Below are 20000 nucleotides of genomic sequence, written 5' to 3'. Positions count from 1 at the left end.
GACCACATCGTGCCTCGGCTGTGGGTCTCGCATCCAGGATCCACTCGGATAGTTTTGTAGAGGTTGATGTGGTCTACAATTGGGTATAAGTGTCCCGGCTGTGCGTTGTGTATTCGCGGAGCTATGCACCTCGCAAACCGGCGATTTTGTTCAAGGAAACAGAGTATTGGCGCTCGGCTACTGTGACCGGCTTTGCGTACATCGTGCCCCGGCTGTGGGTCTCGGATCCAGGATCCACTCGGATAGGTTTGTAGAGGTGGATGTGGTCTACGATCGGGTATAAGTGTCCCGGCTGTGCGTTGTGTTTTCGCGGAGATATGGACCTCGCAGACCGGCGATATTGTCGCTCGTCTTTCGCTGTGATTTTGTCAGAGTACGAAGATCGGCCGACGCTTTTGAACTACTTGCTGCATCGGCTGTGGTTATCCGTTTATAGGAGTGCATGGATGGCTGGTTAGAGGACGTCAAGGTCTACAATTCGGCGTAAGTACCCCGACTGTGCGTTGTGTTTTGGCGGAGATATTGAGCGCGCAATATGGCTACAGTGACCTATTTTGACCACGTCGTGCATCGGCTGTGAATGCCCGATCCTGGATCCTCCTCCACAGGTCTTTAGAAGTGGACGTGGTCTACTATTCGGCGTAGGGGACGAGTCTGTGCGTTGTGTATTCGCGGGGATATGCACCGCGCAAACCGGCGATTTGGTTTAAGGAGACAGAGTATTGGCGCTCGTCTTTCGCTGTGATTTTGTCAGAGTACGAAGATCGGCCGGCGCTTTTGAACTACTTGCTGCATCGGCTGTGGGTATCCGTTTATTGTTCTGCATGTATGGGTGGTTAGAGGAGGTCGGGGTCTACAATAGGGTATAAGTGTCCCGGCTGTGCGTGGTGTTTTGGCGGAGAGATGGAGCGCGCAAAACGGCAACTGCGACCTACTTTGACCGCGTGGTGCCTCGGCTGTGGGTCTCGGATCCAGGATCCACTCGGATAGGTTTGTAGAGGTGGACGTGGTCTACGATTGGGTATAAGTGTCCCGGCTGTGCGTGGTGTTTTCGCGGAGATATCCACCTCGCAAAACGGCGCTTCCGTTTAAGGAAACAGAGTTTTGGCGCTCGTCTTTCGCAGCGCAGCCCAGTAACGTCCCCTACCTTAAGAGAGTCCTCGTTACTCCCGCCGTTTACCCCGCGCGATATGGATCCTGGTTCTGGATCTCGCATCCAGGATCCACTCGGATAGGTTTGTAGAGGTAGACGTATTATACAATTAGGTATGAGTATCCCGGCTGTGCGTTGTGTATTCGCGGAGATATCCATCTCGCAAAACGATATAAAAACGGCTGTGATTTTGTCAGAGTATGAAGATCGCCCGGCGCTTTTTGTCAGAGTATGAAGATCGGCCGGCGCTTTTCAAATACGTGCTGCCTCGGCTGTGGGTATCCGTTTATTATTATGCTTATATGGGTGGTTAGAGGACGTCGGGACCGTGGATTCGGTATAAGAATCCCCGCTGTGCGTTCCATTTCCGGGTAGATATGGACCGCGCAATATGGCCCCTGCGACCTACTTTGACTACATCGTGCCTCGGTTGTGGACCTCGCATCCATGATCCACTCGGATAGATTTGTAGAGGGGGACTTGGACTACAGTTAGATATAAGTGTCCCGGCTGTGCGTTGTGTATTCGCGGGGATATGGACCTCGCAAAACGGGTATTTCGTTTAAGTCTTTCGCTGTGATTTTGTCAGAGTATGAAGATCGGTCGGCTGTTTTCAAACACGCGCTGCCTCGGCTGTGGTTATCCGTTTATTATTCAGCTTACATAGTTGGTTAGAGGACGTCGGGGCCGTGTATTCAGTATAGGAATCCCCGCTGTGCGTTCTATTTCCGGGTAGATATGGCGCGCGTAATATGGTCCCTGCGACCTACTTTGACTACACCGTGCCTCGGCTGTGGACCTCGCATCCAGGATCCACTCCGATAGTTTTGTAGAGGGGGACGTGGACTACAACTGGGTATAAGTGTCCCGGCTGTGCGTTGTGTATTCGCGGGGATATGGACCTCGCAAAACGGGTATTTCGTTTAAGTCTTTCGCTGTGATTTTGTCAGAGTATGAAGATCGGTCGGCGGTTTTCAAATACGCGCTGTATCGGCTGTGTGTATCCGTTTATAGGAGTGTCTAGATGGGTGGTTAGAGGACTTCCAGCTTGACAACTGGGCATGAGTATCCCCGCTGTGCGTTCTATTTCCGGGTAGATATGGCGCGCGTAATATGGTCCCTGCGACCTACTTTGACCGCGTCGTGCCTCGGCTGTGAGTGTCCGATTGTGGATCACCCTCCACATGTCTTTAGAGGTTGACGGTGGCTACAGGTCGGCATAGGTGTCCCGGCTGTGCGTTGTGTATTCGCGGGGATATGGACCGCGCAAGACGGCGATTTGGTTTAAGGAAACAGAGTATTGGCGCTATCGCTGTGATTTTGTCAGAGTATGAAGATCGGTCGGCGGTTTTCAAATACGTGCTGCCTCGGCTGTGGATACCCGTTTATTATTCTGCTTATATGGGTAGTTAGAGGACGTCGCGACCGTGTATTCAAAATAAGAATCCCCGCTGTGCGTTCCATTTCCGGGTAGATATGGCGCGCGTAATAGGGCCCCTGCGACCTACTTTGACCGCGTGGTGCCTCGGCTGTGGACCTCGCATCCAGGATCCACTCGGATAGGTTTGTAGAAGTGGACTTGGACTACAATTAGATATGAGGTTCCCGGCTGTGCGTTGTGTTTTCGCGGAGATATGGACCGCGCAAAACGGGTATTTGGTTTAAGGATTTTTCGCTGTGATTTTGTCAGAGTATGAAGATCGATCGGCGGTTTTCAAACACGCGCTGCATCGGCTGTGTGTATCCGTTTATTATTCATCTTATATGGGTGGTTAGAGGACTTCCAGCTTGACAACTGGGCATGAGTATCCCCGCTGTGCGTTCTATTTCCGGGTAGATATGGCGCGCGTAATATGGTCCCTGCGACCTACTTTGACCGCGTCGTGCCTCGGCTGTGAGTGTCCGATTGTGGATCACCCTCCACATGTCTTTAGAGGTTGACGGTGGCTACAGGTCGGCATAGGTGTCCCGGCTGTGCGTTGTGTATTCGCGGGGATATGGACCGCGCAAGACGGCGATTTGGTTTAAGGAAACAGAGTATTGGCGCTATCGCTGTGATTTTGTCAGAGTATGAAGATCGGTCGGCGGTTTTCAAATACGTGCTGCCTCGGCTGTGGATACCCGTTTATTATTCTGCTTATATGGGTAGTTAGAGGACGTCGCGACCGTGTATTCAAAATAAGAATCCCCGCTGTGCGTTCCATTTCCGGGTAGATATGGCGCGCGTAATAGGGCCCCTGCGACCTACTTTGACCGCGTGGTGCCTCGGCTGTGGACCTCGCATCCAGGATCCACTCGGATAGGTTTGTAGAAGTGGACTTGGACTACAATTAGATATGAGGTTCCCGGCTGTGCGTTGTGTTTTCGCGGAGATATGGACCGCGCAAAACGGGTATTTGGTTTAAGGATTTTTCGCTGTGATTTTGTCAGAGTATGAAGATCGATCGGCGGTTTTCAAACACGCGCTGCATCGGCTGTGTGTATCCGTTTATTATTCATCTTATATGGGTGGTTAGAGGACTTCCAGCTTGACAACTGGGCATGAGTATCCCCGCTGTGCGTTCTATTTCCGGGTAGATATGGCGCGCGTAATATGGTCCCTGCGACCTACTTTGACCGCGTCGTGCCTCGGCTGTGAGTGTCCGATTGTGGATCACCCTCCACATGTCTTTAGAGGTTGACGGTGGCTACAGGTCGGCATAGGTGTCCCGGCTGTGCGTTGTGTATTCGCGGGGATATGGACCGCGCAAGACGGCGATTTGGTTTAAGGAAACAGAGTATTGGCGCTATCGCTGTGATTTTGTCAGAGTATGAAGATCGGTCGGCGGTTTTCAAATACGTGCTGCCTCGGCCTGTGGATACCCGTTTATTATTCTGCTTATATGGGTAGTTAGAGGACGTCGCGACCGTGTATTCAAAATAAGAATCCCCGCTGTGCGTTCCATTTCCGGGTAGATATGGCGCGCGTAATAGGGCCCCTGCGACCTACTTTGACCGCGTGGTGCCTCGGCTGTGGACCTCGCATCCAGGATCCACTCGGATAGGTTTGTAGAAGTGGACTTGGACTACAATTAGATATGAGGTTCCCGGCTGTGCGTTGTGTTTTCGCGGAGATATGGACCGCGCAAAACGGGTATTTGTTTAAGGATTTTCGCTGTGATTTTGTCAGAGTATGAAGATCGATCGGCGGTTTCAAACACGCGCTGCATCGGCTGTGTGTATCCGTTTATTATTCATCTTATATGGGTGGTTAGAGGACTTCCAGCTTGACAACTGGGCATGAGTATCCCCGCTGTGCGTTCTATTTCCGGGTAGATATGGCGCGCGTAATATGGTCCCTGCGACCTACTTTGACCGCGTCGTGCCTCGGCTGTGAGTGTCCGATTGTGGATCACCCTCCACATGTCTTTAGAGGTTGACGGTGGCTACAGGTCGGCATAGGTGTCGCCGCTGTGCGTTGTGTATTCGCGGGGATATGGACCGCGCAAGACGGCGATTTGGTTTAAGGAAACAGAGTATTGGCGCTATCGCTGTGATTTTGTCAGAGTATGAAGATCGGTCGGCGGTTTTCAAATACGTGCTGCCTCGGCTGTGGATACCCGTTTATTATTCTGCTTATATGGGTAGTTAGAGGACGTCGCGACCGTGTATTCAAAATAAGAATCCCCGCTGTGCGTTCCATTTCCGGGTAGATATGGCGCGCGTAATAGGGCCCCCTGCGACCTACTTTGACCGCGTGGTGCCTCGGCTGTGGACCTCGCATCCAGGATCCACTCGGATAGGTTTGTAGAAGTGGACTTGGACTACAATTAGATATGAGGTTCCCGCTGTGCGTTGTGTTTTCGCGGAGATATGGACCGCGCAAAACGGGTATTTGGTTTAAGGATTTTTCGCTGTGATTTTGTCAGAGTATGAAGATCGATCGGCGGTTTTCAAACACGCGCTGCATCGGCTGTGTGTATCCGTTTATTATTCATCTTATATGGGTGGTTAGAGACTTCCAGCTTGACAACTGGGCATGAGTATCCCCGCTGTGCGTTCTATTTCCGGGTAGATATGGCGCGCGTAATATGGTCCCTGCGACCTACTTTGACCGCGTCGTGCCTCGGCTGTGAGTGTCCGATTGTGGATCACCCTCCACATGTCTTTAGAGGTTGACGGTGGCTACAGGTCGGCATAGGTGTCCCGGCTGTGCGTTGTGTATTCGCGGGGATATGGACCGCGCAAGACGGCGATTTGGTTTAAGGAAACAGAGTATTGGCGCTATCGCTGTGATTTTGTCAGAGTATGAAGATCGGTCGGCGGTTTTCAAATACGTGCTGCCTCGGCTGTGGATAACCCGTTTATTATTCTGCTTATATGGGTAGTTAGAGGACGTCGCGACCGTGTATTCAAAATAAGAATCCCCGCTGTGCGTTCCATTTCCGGGGTAGATATGGCGCGCGTAATAGGGCCCCTGCGACCTACTTTGACCGCGTGGTGCCTCGGCTGTGGACCTCGCATCCAGGATCCACTCGGATAGGTTTGTAGAAGTGGACTTGGACTACAATTAGATATGAGGTTCCCGGCTGTGCGTTGTGTTTTCGCGGAGATATGGACCGCGCAAAACGGGTATTTGGTTTAAGGATTTTTCGCTGTGATTTTGTCAGAGTATGAAGATCGATCGGCGGTTTTCAAACACGCGCTGCATCGGCTGTGTGTATCCGTTTATTATTCATCTTATATGGGTGGTTAGAGGACTTCCAGCTTGACAACTGGGCATGAGTATCCCCGCTGTGCGTTCTATTTCCGGGTAGATATGGCGCGCGTAATATGGTCCCTGCGACCTACTTTGACCGCGTCGTGCCTCGGCTGTGAGTGTCCGATTGTGGATCACCTCCACATGTCTTTAGAGGTTGACGGTGGCTACAGGTCGGCATAGGTGTCCCCGGCTGTGCGTTGTGTATTCGCGGGGATATGGACGCGCCAAGACGGCGATTTGGTTTAAGGAAACAGAGTATTGGCGCTATCGCTGTGATTTTGTCAGAGTATGAAGATCGGTCGGCGGTTTTCAATACGTGCTGCCTCGGCTGTGGATACCCGTTTATTATTCTGCTTATATGGGTAGTTAGAGGACGTCGCGACCGTGTATTCAAAATAAGAATCCCCGCTGTGCGTTCCATTTCCGGGTAGATATGGCGCGCGTAATAGGCGCCCTGCGACCTACTTTGACCGCGTGGTGCCTCGGCTGTGGACCTCGCATCCAGGATCCACTCGGATAGGTTTGTAGAAGTGGACTTGGACTACAATTAGATATGAGGTTCCCGGCTGTGCGTTGTGTTTTCGCGGAGATATGGACCGCGCAAAACGGGTATTGGTTTAAGGATTTTTCGCTGTGATTTTGTCAGAGTATGAAGATCGATCGGCGGTTTTCAAACACGCGCTGCATCGGCTGTGTGTATCCGTTATATTCATCTTATATGGGGTGGTTAGAGGACTTCCAGCTTGACAACTGGGCATGAGTATCCCCGCTGTGCGTTCTATTTCCGGTAGATATGGCGCGCGTAATATGGTCCCTGCGCCCTACTTTGACCGCGTCGTGCCTCGGCTGTGAGTGTCCGATTGTGGATCACCCTCCACATGTCTTTAGAGGTTGACGGTGGCTACAGGTCGGCATAGGTGTCCCGGCTGTGCGTTGTGTATTCAGCGGGGATATGGACCGCGCAAGACGGCGATTTGGTTTAAGAAACAGAGATTGGCGCTATCGCTGTGATTTTGTCAGAGTATGAAGATCGGTCGGCGGTTTCAAATACGTGCTGCCTCGGCTGTGGATACCCGTTTATTAATCTGCTTAATAATGGGTAGTTAGAGGACGTCGCGACCGTGTATTCAAAATAAGAATCCCGCTGTGCGTTCCATTTCCGGGTAGATATGGCGCGCGTAATAGGGCCCCTGCGACCTACTTTGACCGCGTGGTGCCTCGGCTGTGGACCTCGCATCCAGGATCCACTCGGATAGGTTTGTAGAAGTGGACTTGGACTACAATTAGATATGAGGTTCCCGGCTGTGCGTTGTGTTTTCGCGGAGATATGGACCGCGCAAACGGGTATTTGGTTAAGGATTTTTCGCTGTGATTTTGTCAGAGTATGAAGATCGATCGGCGGTTTCAAACACGCGCTGCATCGGCTGTGTGTATCCGTTTATTATTCATCTTATATGGGTGGTTAGAGGACTTCCAGCTCGACAACTGGGCATGAGTATCCCCGCTGTGCGTTCTATTTCCGGGTAGATATGGCGCGCGTAATATGGTCCCTGCGACCTACTTTGACCGCGTCGTGCCTCGGCTGTGAGTGTCCGATTGTGGATCACCCTCCACATGTCTTTAGAGGTTGACGGTGGCTACAGGTCGGCATAGGTGTCCGGCTGTGCGTTGTGTATTCGCGGGGATATGGACCGCGCAAGACGGCGATTTGGTTTAAGGAAACAGAGTATTGGCGCTATCGCTGTGATTTTGTCAGAGTATGAAGATCGGTCGGCGTTTTCAAATACGTGCTGCCTCGGCTGTGGATACCCGTTTATTATCTGCTTATATGGGTAGTTAGAGGACGTCGCGACCCGTGTATTCAAAATAAGAATCCCCGCTGTGCGTTCCATTTCCGGGTAGATATGGCGCGCGTAATAGGGCCCCTGCGACCTACTTGACCGCGTGGTGCCTCGGCTGTGGACCTCGCATCCAGGATCCACTCGGATAAGGTTTGTAGAAGTGGACTTGGACTACAATTAGATATGAGGTTCCGGCTGTGCGTTGTGTTTTCGCGGAGATATGGACCGCGCAAAACGGGTATTTGGTTTAAGGATTTTTCGCTGTGATTTTGTCAGAGTATGAAGATCGATCGGCGGTTTTCAAACACGCGCTGCATCGGCTGTGTGTATCCGTTTATTATTCATCTTATATGGGGTGGTTAGAGGACTTCCAGCTCGACAACTGGGCATGAGTATCCCCGCTGTGCGTTCTATTTCCGGTAGATATGGCGCGCGTAATATGGTCCCTGCGACCTACTTTGACCGCGTCGTGCCTCGGCTGTGAGTGTCCGATTGTGGATCACCCTCCACATGTCTTTAGAGGTTGACGGTGGGCTACAGGTCGGCATAGGTGTCCCGGCTGTGCGTTGTGTATTCGCGGGGATATGGACCGCGCAAGACGGCGATTTGGTTTAAGGAAACAGAGTATTGGCGCTATCGCTGTGATTTTGTCAGAGTATGAAGATCGGTCGGCGGTTTTCAAATACGTGCTGCCTCGGCTGTGGATACCCGTTTATTATTCTGCTTATATGGGTAGTTAGAGGACGTCGCGACCGTGTATTCAAAATAAGAATCCCCGCTGTGCGTTCCATTGCCGGGTAGATATGGCGCGCGTAATAGGGCCCCTGCGACCTACTTTGACCGCGTGGTGCCTCGGCTGTGGACCTCGCATCCAGGATCCACTCGATAGGTTTGTAGAAGTGGACTTGGACTACAATTAGATATGAGGTTCCGGCTGTGCGTTGTGTTTTCGCGGAGATATGGACCGCGCAAAACGGGTATTTGGTTTAAGGATTTTCCGCTGTGATTTTGTCAGAGTATGAAGATCGATCGGCGGTTTCAAACACGCGCTGCATCGGCTGTGTGTATCCGTTTATTATTCATCTTATATGGGTGGTTAGAGGACTTCCAGCTTGACAACTGGGCATGAGTATCCCCGCTGTGCGTTCTATTTCCGGGTAGATATGGCGCGCGTAATATGGTCCCTGCGACCTACTTTGACCGCGTCGTGCCTCGGCTGTGAGTGTCCGATTGTGGATCACCCTCCACATGTCTTTAGAGGTTGACGGTGGCTACAGGTCGGCATAGGTGTCCCGGCTGTGCGTTGTGTATTCGCGGGGATATGGACCGCGCAAGACGGCGATTTGGTTTAAGGAAACAGAGTATTGGCGCTATCGCTGTGATTTTGTCAGAGTATGAAGATCGGTCGGCGGTTTCAAATACGTGCTGCCTCGGCTATGGATACCCGTTTATTATTCTGCTTATATGGGTAGTTAGAGGACGTCGCGACCGTGTATTCAAAATAGAATCCCCGCTGTGCGTTCCATTTCCGGGTAGATATGGCGCGCGTAATAGGGCCCCTGCGACCTACTTTGACCCGCGTGGTGCCTCGGCTGTGGACCTCGCATCCAGGATCCACTCGGATAGGTTTGTAGAAGTGGACTTGGACTACAATTAGATATGAGGTTCCCGGCTGTGCGTTGTGTTTTCGCGAGATATGGACCGCGCAAAACGGGTATTTGGTTTAAGATTTTTCGCTGTGATTTTGTCAGAGTATGAAGATCGATCGGCGGTTTTCAAACACGCGCTGCATCGGCTGTGTGTATCCGTTTATTATTCATCTTATATGGGTGGTTAGAGGACTTCCAGCTTGACAACTGGGCATGAGTATCCCCGCTGTGCGTTCTATTTCCGGGTAGATATGGCGCGCGTAATATGGTCCTGGCGACCTACTTTGACCGCGTCGTGCCTCGGCTGTGAGTGTCCGATTGTGGATCACCCTCCACATGTCTTTAGAGGTTGACGGTGGCTACAGGTCGGCATAGGTGTCCCGGCTGTGCGTTGTGTATTCGCGGGGATATGGACCGCGCAAGACGGCGATTTGGTTTAAGGAAACAGAGTATTGGCGCTATCGCTGTGATTTTGTCAGAGTATGAAGATCGGTCGGCGGTTTTCAAATACGTGCTGCCTCGGCTGTGGATACCCGTTTATTATTCTGCTTATATGGGTAGTTAGAGGACGTCGCGACCGTGTATTCAAAATAAGAATCCCCGCTGTGCGTTCCATTTCCGGGTAGATATGGCGCGCGTAATAGGGCCCCTGCGACCTACTTTGACCGCGTGGTGCCTCGGCTGTGGACCTCGCATCCAGGATCCACTCGGTGAGGTTTGTAGAAGTGGACTTGGACTACAATTAGATATGAGGTTCCCGGCTGTGCGTTGTGTTTTCGCGGAGATATGGACCGCGCAAAACGGGTATTTGGTTTAAGGATTTTTCGCTGTGATTTTGTCAGAGTATGAAGATCGATCGGCGGTTTTCAAACACGCGCTGCATCGGCTGTGTGTATCCGTTTATTATTCATCTTATATGGGTGGTTAGAGGACTTCCAGCTCGACAACTGGGCATGAGTATCCCCGCTGTGCGTTCTATTTCCGGGTAGATATGGCGCGCGTAATATGGTCCCTGCGACCTACTTTGACCGCGTCGTGCCTCGGCTGTGAGTGTCCGATTGTGGATCACCCTCCACATGTCTTTAGAGGTTGACGGTGGCTACAGGTCGGCATAGGTGTCCCGGCTGTGCGTTGTGTATTCGCGGGGATATGGACCGCGCAAGACGGCGATTTGGTTTAAGGAAACAGAGTATTGGCGCTATCGCTGTGATTTTGTCAGAGTATGAAGATCGGTCGGCGGTTTTCAAATACGTGCTGCCTCGGCTGTGGATACCCGTTTATTATTCTGCTTATATGGGTAGTTAGAGGACGTCGCGACCGTGTATTCAAAATAAGAATCCCCGCTGTGCGTTCCATTTCCGGGTAGATATGGCGCGCGTAATAGGGCCCCTGCGACCTACTTTGACCGCGTGGTGCCTCGGCTGTGGACCTCGCATCCAGGATCCACTCGGATAGGTTTGTAGAAGTGGACTTGGACTACAATTAGATATGAGGTTCCCGGCTGTGCGTTGTGTTTTCGCGGAGATATGGACCGCGCAAAACGGGTATTTGGTTTAAGGATTTTTCGCTGTGATTTTGTCAGAGTATGAAGATCGATCGGCGGTTTTCAAACACGCGCTGCATCGGCTGTGTGTATCCGTTTATTATTCATCTTATATGGGTGGTTAGAGGACTTCCAGCTTGACAACTGGGCATGAGTATCCCCGCTGTGCGTTCTATTTCCGGGTAGATATGGCGCGCGTAATATGGTCCCTGCGACCTACTTTGACCGCGTCGTGCCTCGGCTGTGAGTGTCCGATTGTGGATCACCCTCCACATGTCTTTAGAGGTTGACGGTGGCTACAGGTCGGCATAGGTGTCCCGGCTGTGCGTTGTGTATTCGCGGGGATATGGACCGCGCAAGACGGCGATTTGGTTTAAGGAAACAGAGTATTGGCGCTATCGCTGTGATTTTGTCAGAGTATGAAGATCGGTCGGCGGTTTTCAAATACGTGCTGCCTCGGCTATGGATACCCGTTTATTATTCTGCTTATATGGGTAGTTAGAGGACGTCGCGACCGTGTATTCAAAATAAGAATCCCCGCTGTGCGTTCCATTTCCGGGTAGATATGGCGCGCGTAATAGGGCCCCTGCGACCTACTTTGACCGCGTGGTGCCTCGGCTGTGGACCTCGCATCCAGGATCCACTCGGATAGGTTTGTAGAAGTGGACTTGGACTACAATTAGATATGAGGTTCCCGGCTGTGCGTTGTGTTTTCGCGGAGATATGGACCGCGCAAAACGGGTATTTGGTTTAAGGATTTTTCGCTGTGATTTTGTCAGAGTATGAAGATCGATCGGCGGTTTTCAAACACGCGCTGCATCGGCTGTGTGTATCCGTTTATTATTCATCTTATATGGGTGGTTAGAGGACTTCCAGCTTGACAACTGGGCATGAGTATCCCCGCTGTGCGTTCTATTTCCGGGTAGATATGGCGCGCGTAATATGGTCCCTGCGACCTACTTTGACCGCGTCGTGCCTCGGCTGTGAGTGTCCGATTGTGGATCACCCTCCACATGTCTTTAGAGGTTGACGGTGGCTACAGGTCGGCATAGGTGTCCCGGCTGTGCGTTGTGTATTCGCGGGGATATGGACCGCGCAAGACGGCGATTTGGTTTAAGGAAACAGAGTATTGGCGCTATCGCTGTGATTTTGTCAGAGTATGAAGATCGGTCGGCGGTTTTCAAATACGTGCTGCCTCGGCTGTGGATACCCGTTTATTATTCTGCTTATATGGGTAGTTAGAGGACGTCGCGACCGTGTATTCAAAATAAGAATCCCCGCTGTGCGTTCCATTTCCGGGTAGATATGGCGCGCGTAATAGGGCCCCTGCGACCTACTTTGACCGCGTGGTGCCTCGGCTGTGGACCTCGCATCCAGGATCCACTCGGATAGGTTTGTAGAAGTGGACTTGGACTACAATTAGATATGAGGTTCCCGGCTGTGCGTTGTGTTTTCGCGGAGATATGGACCGCGCAAAACGGGTATTTGGTTTAAGGATTTTTCGCTGTGATTTTGTCAGAGTATGAAGATCGATCGGCGGTTTTCAAACACGCGCTGCATCGGCTGTGTGTATCCGTTTATTATTCATCTTATATGGGTGGTTAGAGGACTTCCAGCTCGACAACTGGGCATGAGTATCCCCGCTGTGCGTTCTATTTCCGGGTAGATATGGCGCGTAATATGGTCCCTGCGACCTACTTTGACCGCGTCGTGCCTCGGCTGTGAGTGTCCGATTGTGGATCACCCTCCACATGTCTTTAGAGGTTGACGGTGGCTACAGGTCGGCATAGGTGTCCCGGCTGTGCGTTGTGTATTCGCGGGGATATGGACCGCGCAAGACGGCGATTTGGTTTAAGGAAACAGAGTATTGGCGCTATCGCTGTGATTTTGTCAGAGTATGAAGATCGGTCGGCGGTTTTCAAATACGTGCTGCCTCGGCTGTGGATACCCGTTTATTATTCTGCTTATATGGGTAGTTAGAGGACGTCGCGACCGTGTATTCAAAATAAGAATCCCCGCTGTGCGTTCCATTTCCGGGTAGATATGGCGCGCGTAATAGGGCCCCTGCGACCTACTTTGACCGCGTGGTGCCTCGGCTGTGGACCTCGCATCCAGGATCCACTCGGATAGGTTTGTAGAAGTGGACTTGGACTACAATTAGATATGAGGTTCCCGGCTGTGCGTTGTGTTTTCGCGGAGATATGGACCGCGCAAAACGGGTATTTGGTTTAAGGATTTTTCGCTGTGATTTTGTCAGAGTATGAAAGATCGATCGGCGGTTTTCAAACACGCGCTGCATCGGCTGTGTGTATCCGTTTATTATTCATCTTATATGGGTGGTTAGAGGACTTCCAGCTCGACAACTGGGCATGAGTATCCCCGCTGTGCGTTCTATTTCCGGGTAGATATGGCGCGCGTAATATGGTCCCTGCGACCTACTTTGACCGCGTCGTGCCTCGGCTGTGAGTGTCCGATTGTGGATCACCCTCCACATGTCTTTAGAGGTTGACGGTGGCTACAGGTCGGCATAGGTGTCCCGGCTGTGCGTTGTGTATTCGCGGGGATATGGACCGCGCAAGACGGCGATTTGGTTTAAGGAAACAGAGTATTGGCGCTATCGCTGTGATTTTGTCAGAGTATGAAGATCGGTCGGCGGTTTTCAAATACGTGCTGCCTCGGCTGTGGATACCCGTTTATTATTCTGCTTATATGGGTAGTTAGAGGACGTCGCGACCGTGTATTCAAAATAAGAATCCCCGCTGTGCGTTCCATTTCCGGGTAGATATGGCGCGCGTAATAGGGCCCCTGCGACCTACTTTGACCGCGTGGTGCCTCGGCTGTGGACCTCGCATCCAGGATCCACTCGGATAGGTTTGTAGAAGTGGACTTGGACTACAATTAGATATGAGGTTCCCGGCTGTGCGTTGTGTTTTCGCGGAGATATGGACCGCGCAAAACGGGTATTTGGTTTAAGGATTTTTCGCTGTGATTTTGTCAGAGTATGAAGATCGATCGGCGGTTTTCAAACACGCGCTGCATCGGCTGTGTGTATCCGTTTATTATTCATCTTATATGGGTGGTTAGAGGACTTCCAGCTTGACAACTGGGCATGAGTATCCCCGCTGTGCGTTCTATTTCCGGGTAGATATGGCGCGCGTAATATGGTCCCTGCGACCTACTTTGACCGCGTCGTGCCTCGGCTGTGAGTGTCCGATTGTGGATCACCCTCCACATGTCTTTAGAGGTTGACGGTGGCTACAGGTCGGCATAGGTGTCCCGGCTGTGCGTTGTGTATTCGCGGGGATATGGACCGCGCAAGACGGCGATTTGGTTTAAGGAAACAGAGTATTGGCGCTATCGCTGTGATTTTGTCAGAGTATGAAGATCGGTCGGCGGTTTTCAAATACGTGCTGCCTCGGCTATGGATACCCGTTTATTATTCTGCTTATATGGGTAGTTAGAGGACGTCGCGACCGTGTATTCAAAATAAGAATCCCCGCTGTGCGTTCCATTTCCGGGTAGATATGGCGCGCGTAATAGGGCCCCTGCGACCTACTTTGACCGCGTGGTGCCTCGGCTGTGGACCTCGCATCCAGGATCCACTCGGTGAGGTTTGTAGAAGTGGACTTGGACTACAATTAGATATGAGGTTCCCGGCTGTGCGTTGTGTTTTCGCGGAGATATGGACCGCGCAAAACGGGTATTTGGTTTAAGGATTTTTCGCTGTGATTTTGTCAGAGTATGAAGATCGATCGGCGGTTTTCAAACACGCGCTGCATCGGCTGTGTGTATCCGTTTATTATTCATCTTATATGGGTGGTTAGAGGACTTCCAGCTCGACAACTGGGCATGAGTATCCCCGCTGTGCGTTCTATTTCCGGGTAGATATGGCGCGCGTAATATGGTCCCTGCGACCTACTTTGACCGCGTCGTGCCTCGGCTGTGAGTGTCCGATTGTGGATCACCCTCCACATGTCTTTAGAGGTTGACGGTGGCTACAGGTCGGCATAGGTGTCCCGGCTGTGCGTTGTGTATTCGCGGGGATATGGACCGCGCAAGACGGCGATTTGGTTTAAGGAAACAGAGTATTGGCGCTATCGCTGTGATTTTGTCAGAGTATGAAGATCGGTCGGCGGTTTTCAAATACGTGCTGCCTCGGCTGTGGATACCCGTTTATTATTCTGCTTATATGGGTAGTTAGAGGACGTCGCGACCGTGTATTCAAAATAAGAATCCCCGCTGTGCGTTCCATTTCCGGGTAGATATGGCGCGCGTAATAGGGCCCCTGCGACCTACTTTGACCGCGTGGTGCCTCGGCTGTGGACCTCGCATCCAGGATCCACTCGGATAGGTTTGTAGAAGTGGACTTGGACTACAATTAGATATGAGGTTCCCGGCTGTGCGTTGTGTTTTCGCGGAGATATGGACCGCGCAAAACGGGTATTTGGTTTAAGGATTTTTCGCTGTGATTTTGTCAGAGTATGAAGATCGATCGGCGGTTTTCAAACACGCGCTGCATCGGCTGTGTGTATCCGTTTATTATTCATCTTATATGGGTGGTTAGAGGACTTCCAGCTTGACAACTGGGCATGAGTATCCCCGCTGTGCGTTCTATTTCCGGGTAGATATGGCGCGCGTAATATGGTCCCTGCGACCTACTTTGACCGCGTCGTGCCTCGGCTGTGAGTGTCCGATTGTGGATCACCCTCCACATGTCTTTAGAGGTTGACGGTGGCTACAGGTCGGCATAGGTGTCCCGGCTGTGCGTTGTGTATTCGCGGGGATATGGACCGCGCAAGACGGCGATTTGGTTTAAGGAAACAGAGTATTGGCGCTATCGCTGTGATTTTGTCAGAGTATGAAGATCGGTCGGCGGTTTTCAAATACGTGCTGCCTCGGCTGTGGATACCCGTTTATTATTCTGCTTATATGGGTAGTTAGAGGACGTCGCGACCGTGTATTCAAAATAAGAATCCCCGCTGTGCGTTCCATTTCCGGGTAGATATGGCGCGCGTAATAGGGCCCCTGCGACCTACTTTGACCGCGTGGTGCCTCGGCTGTGGACCTCGCATCCAGGATCCACTCGGATAGGTTTGTAGAAGTGGACTTGGACTACAATTAGATATGAGGTTCCCGGCTGTGCGTTGTGTTTTCGCGGAGATATGGACCGCGCAAAACGGGTATTTGGTTTAAGGATTTTTCGCTGTGATTTTGTCAGAGTATGAAGATCGATCGGCGGTTTTCAAACACGCGCTGCATCGGCTGTGTGTATCCGTTTATTATTCATCTTATATGGGTGGTTAGAGGACTTCCAGCTCGACAACTGGGCATGAGTATCCCCGCTGTGCGTTCTATTTCCGGGTAGATATGGCGCGCGTAATATGGTCCCTGCGACCTACTTTGACCGCGTCGTGCCTCGGCTGTGAGTGTCCGATTGTGGATCACCCTCCACATGTCTTTAGAGGTTGACGGTGGCTACAGGTCGGCATAGGTGTCCCGGCTGTGCGTTGTGTATTCGCGGGGATATGGACCGCGCAAGACGGCGATTTGGTTTAAGGAAACAGAGTATTGGCGCTATCGCTGTGATTTTGTCAGAGTATGAAGATCGGTCGGCGGTTTTCAAATACGTGCTGCCTCGGCTGTGGATACCCGTTTATTATTCTGCTTATATGGGTAGTTAGAGGACGTCGCGACCGTGTATTCAAAATAAGAATCCCCGCTGTGCGTTCCATTTCCGGGTAGATATGGCGCGCGTAATAGGGCCCCTGCGACCTACTTTGACCGCGTGGTGCCTCGGCTGTGGACCTCGCATCCAGGATCCACTCGGATAGGTTTGTAGAAGTGGACTTGGACTACAATTAGATATGAGGTTCCCGGCTGTGCGTTGTGTTTTCGCGGAGATATGGACCGCGCAAAACGGGTATTTGGTTTAAGGATTTTTCGCTGTGATTTTGTCAGAGTATGAAGATCGATCGGCGGTTTTCAAACACGCGCTGCATCGGCTGTGTGTATCCGTTTATTATTCATCTTATATGGGTGGTTAGAGGACTTCCAGCTTGACAACTGGGCATGAGTATCCCCGCTGTGCGTTCTATTTCCGGGTAGATATGGCGCGCGTAATATGGTCCCTGCGACCTACTTTGACCGCGTCGTGCCTCGGCTGTGAGTGTCCGATTGTGGATCACCCTCCACATGTCTTTAGAGGTTGACGGTGGCTACAGGTCGGCATAGGTGTCCCGGCTGTGCGTTGTGTATTCGCGGGGATATGGACCGCGCAAGACGGCGATTTGGTTTAAGGAAACAGAGTATTGGCGCTATCGCTGTGATTTTGTCAGAGTATGAAGATCGGTCGGCGGTTTTCAAATACGTGCTGCCTCGGCTATGGATACCCGTTTATTATTCTGCTTATATGGGTAGTTAGAGGACGTCGCGACCGTGTATTCAAAATAAGAATCCCCGCTGTGCGTTCCATTTCCGGGTAGATATGGCGCGCGTAATAGGGCCCCTGCGACCTACTTTGACCGCGTGGTGCCTCGGCTGTGGACCTCGCATCCAGGATCCACTCGGATAGGTTTGTAGAAGTGGACTTGGACTACAATTAGATATGAGGTTCCCGGCTGTGCGTTGTGTTTTCGCGGAGATATGGACCGCGCAAAACGGGTATTTGGTTTAAGGATTTTTCGCTGTGATTTTGTCAGAGTATGAAGATCGATCGGCGGTTTTCAAACACGCGCTGCATCGGCTGTGTGTATCCGTTTATTATTCATCTTATATGGGTGGTTAGAGGACTTCCAGCTTGACAACTGGGCATGAGTATCCCCGCTGTGCGTTCTATTTCCGGGTAGATATGGCGCGCGTAATATGGTCCCTGCGACCTACTTTGACCGCGTCGTGCCTCGGCTGTGAGTGTCCGATTGTGGATCACCCTCCACATGTCTTTAGAGGTTGACGGTGGCTACAGGTCGGCATAGGTGTCCCGGCTGTGCGTTGTGTATTCGCGGGGATATGGACCGCGCAAGACGGCGATTTGGTTTAAGGAAACAGAGTATTGGCGCTATCGCTGTGATTTTGTCAGAGTATGAAGATCGGTCGGCGGTTTTCAAATACGTGCTGCCTCGGCTGTGGATACCCGTTTATTATTCTGCTTATATGGGTAGTTAGAGGACGTCGCGACCGTGTATTCAAAATAAGAATCCCCGCTGTGCGTTCCATTTCCGGGTAGATATGGCGCGCGTAATAGGGCCCCTGCGACCTACTTTGACCGCGTGGTGCCTCGGCTGTGGACCTCGCATCCAGGATCCACTCGGTGAGGTTTGTAGAAGTGGACTTGGACTACAATTAGATATGAGGTTCCCGGCTGTGCGTTGTGTTTTCGCGGAGATATGGACCGCGCAAAACGGGTATTTGGTTTAAGGATTTTTCGCTGTGATTTTGTCAGAGTATGAAGATCGATCGGCGGTTTTCAAACACGCGCTGCATCGGCTGTGTGTATCCGTTTATTATTCATCTTATATGGGTGGTTAGAGGACTTCCAGCTCGACAACTGGGCATGAGTATCCCCGCTGTGCGTTCTATTTCCGGGTAGATATGGCGCGCGTAATATGGTCCCTGCGACCTACTTTGACCGCGTCGTGCCTCGGCTGTGAGTGTCCGATTGTGGATCACCCTCCACATGTCTTTAGAGGTTGACGGTGGCTACAGGTCGGCATAGGTGTCCCGGCTGTGCGTTGTGTATTCGCGGGGATATGGACCGCGCAAGACGGCGATTTGGTTTAAGGAAACAGAGTATTGGCGCTATCGCTGTGATTTTGTCAGAGTATGAAGATCGGTCGGCGGTTTTCAAATACGTGCTGCCTCGGCTGTGGATACCCGTTTATTATTCTGCTTATATGGGTAGTTAGAGGACGTCGCGACCGTGTATTCAAAATAAGAATCCCCGCTGTGCGTTCCATTTCCGGGTAGATATGGCGCGCGTAATAGGGCCCCTGCGACCTACTTTGACCGCGTGGTGCCTCGGCTGTGGACCTCGCATCCAGGATCCACTCGGATAGGTTTGTAGAAGTGGACTTGGACTACAATTAGATATGAGGTTCCCGGCTGTGCGTTGTGTTTTCGCGGAGATATGGACCGCGCAAAACGGGTATTTGGTTTAAGGATTTTTCGCTGTGATTTTGTCAGAGTATGAAGATCGATCGGCGGTTTTCAAACACGCGCTGCATCGGCTGTGTGTATCCGTTTATTATTCATCTTATATGGGTGGTTAGAGGACTTCCAGCTCGACAACTGGGCATGAGTATCCCCGCTGTGCGTTCTATTTCCGGGTAGATATGGCGCGCGTAATATGGTCCCTGCGACCTACTTTGACCGACTCGTGCCTCGGCTGTGGAGGTCGCATCCAGGATCCACTCTGATGTGTTTGTAGAGGGGGACTTGGACTACAATTAGATATGAGTGTCCCGGCTGTGCGTTGTGTTTTCGCGGAGATATGGACCGCGCAAAACGGGTATTTCGTTTAAGGACATAGAGTTTTTCGCTCGGGTTTTAAAGCCGTGATAGGGGCGAAGCGCTGAAGGTTCCAGCGCTTCTGTACTTCGCCTATTACGGCTGTGACCCATTTTGGTAGGGGGTAACCAAGCCACCTTGCACACAATGATAGGAACAGACTACCCAGTGTATACTAGGGGATAGGAGCGAAGCGCTGAAGGGTCCAGCGCTTCTGGCGGTTCCCCTATGCTACAGCCGTAGTAGGGGATATGAGCGAAGCGCTGAAGGGTCCAGCGCTTCTGGCGGTTCCCCTATGTTACAGCCGTAGTAGGGACGAAGCGCTGAAGGGTCCAGCGCTTCTGGCGGTTCCCCTATGCTACAGCCGTAGTAGGGGATATGAGCGAAGCGCTGAAGGGTCCAGCGCTTCTGGCGGTCCCCCTATGCTACAGCCGTAGTAGGGGATATGAGCGAAGCGCTGAAGGGTCCAGCGCTTCTGGCGGTTCCCCTATGTTACAGCCGTAGTAGGGACGAAGCGCTGAAGGGTCCAGCGCTTCTGGCGGTTCCCCTATGCTACAGCCGTAGTAGGGGA

Source organism: Anarhichas minor, unplaced genomic scaffold (assembly GCF_050575085.1).
Source record: "Anarhichas minor isolate MPS153535 unplaced genomic scaffold, ASM5057508v1 ptg000201l, whole genome shotgun sequence".
NCBI lineage: Eukaryota > Metazoa > Chordata > Actinopteri > Perciformes > Anarhichadidae > Anarhichas > Anarhichas minor.
Note: the sequence above shows the minus strand (reverse complement) of the source record.